This window comes from Solanum pennellii, chromosome 6 (assembly GCF_001406875.1).
Source record: "Solanum pennellii chromosome 6, SPENNV200".
NCBI lineage: Eukaryota > Viridiplantae > Streptophyta > Magnoliopsida > Solanales > Solanaceae > Solanum > Solanum pennellii.
The window spans coordinates 32,626,877-32,629,072 of record NC_028642.1 but is presented as its reverse complement, the minus strand read 5'-3'; positions in this window follow the sequence as shown (position 1 = coordinate 32,629,072).

Sequence of the window (2,196 nt, the reverse complement as noted above, 5' to 3'; positions counted from 1 at the left end):
TAAATCTGAAAAGGCAACGCTTTTAAGTGTAGTCTAACAAAAAATAGGTGTTGCTAATGCACGTCTTCAAAGCGTGCCCTTATACCTATTTGGCTACGCTTTATAAGTGTAGCCAAAGATGGCAACATTTAAAAAGTGTTGCCTAATGTCAAAGGTTACGCTTCTTTTGGGCAGCCCCTAAAAAGTGTTGCTGAATGTCCAAAAGTGTAGCCTTTTATCAAAGGACACACTTTTTGCTAGTTTAGGCTACACTTACGTGGTGTTGCTGTAGGCCGAAAATGGTGTAGTGAATAAAGGCGAAAATAAATGTGTAGAGTGGGGATTGAACCCACAACCTCTTGGATAGGTGAGAAAGTTAATAGATAAATTAAAAGAAAATAATGAGCTTGTGGGGGATTGAACCCACAACCTCCTTGCCTTAAAATGAAAAAGGAGAGGAGAACAAGAAAGAAATATTATGGGGTTGATGGGAATCGAACTAGGGTCTCCCAAATCAGAAAAATGGAATTATCAAGTTTAAAATAAAATTAAGTGTTGTTGAAGGGATTCGAAATCGGGTTCCCTTGCCCAATTCCGTATTGACACATAAGTCATACTTAAACAAATATTTAATGAATGCTGCCTCTAAAGATCGAAATCAATATCTAGGCATATATACAAGATGCATAAGTCTTGTACCACATAATCTTGGGTAAACATGAATCACTTTGAAAAACTATGAATGAAGCCTCATGACTTGTATGTGTGGACTCATAAGTCTAGCATACGTTTAAAATCAAGTGAGCCTAAAATGTATGTGATAAAATGATGTAACCCTAGAAGAGTTAAATAAGAGTGTGAAACACACTAAATGGCCAAGTGCATTGGCATATGATGAAATGAACATTCACGTGAAGGGGTGAGTAATTATGAAAACCAAATGTGTTAAAGTTAATGAATGAGGTGACAATATGATAAGAGGCTAATGTGAAAGATGAGAGCGATCTCAAATGATCCTAAGTAAATGTTACCAAGACGTACTCACCTATGAGAGTGTAAAGTGAATGAAAAGACCAGTCTCTATGAACACTCTAATGAAAGTATTGAAGTTAATGCATATTTAATATTAATTATGAGATGAGAAATCATCTAATGATCTATGATGTCCTCATGCAAGAAGCCAGCTTCCATGACGTATGAGTTGAATGTAACGGAACTTTATACTGAGCACCGATAGACTAGCTATGAGCGGTGATGCCTTCCTTCGGGAAGGACGGAGGTTCACGTAACTCTCATGAGATGAGACTATCCGACATGCCGGGTATGAGTCTCCTTATATATCCTAGTCCTTGAACCTGTACTGCCAATATAGAGATCTAGCACGGTTCGACTCCCTATATACGCTAGCATGTTCGGGTCACTTTCGTCGGTGATTCCACCTCTTTTCGGTGTTGGATTTCATAATGCTCACATGATCTATGTCTGTTGAGGTTCAAGTTCCCAAAGAAAGAATGAGGCCAGCCAAAAAAAATACACATAATGAAATGAACGATACCAAAGGCGTTAGGATAGGATAATCAAGAGGTGAGCTAGACTTAAGTAATGATACTAGGTTATTCTTGGTCATTACACAGCAAACCCGATGAGAGTCTTACACTACATCCTAGGTATGACTAGTGATTGCACTAGTATATGAATGAACGAAAATGAAGTACGTATGAATGAATGAAGCAGACTATGTGTTTGCTAACGAAGACTCCCTAGTTGAGGTCCCATATGTTGAGCCCTCATTTTGGGAATAACTAATGTCAAGTCCATGATTCCAAGGTGTCATGGCATATGAAAGAATGATATGAACTATGTGATATGATACGTGTAATATGTTATGTGCTGTTTGCAAAATGATAAGTATGATGATGAATGTTACTCTCATGGCATCACTTTCCTAATCTAAATTTGGCGAGTCCACTTACTTGACTTTCCATAATTCATATCGTTAGGAGAGAGATCTTCTTAATCATGCATGTCATTGGTGTGTGTTTGAATATCCCATACTTAGTACAAGTGTGTACTAATCCCACGCAACTCTATTCTTCTAGGTGCAGGCACAGGTGGACGCTAGATCTTACGATACGACGCTACAGCTATTCGGACGTGGAGCATTCATCCGCACTTGGTAGGCCGTCTTGTTTTTGAGGATGCTTTCCCATAATATTC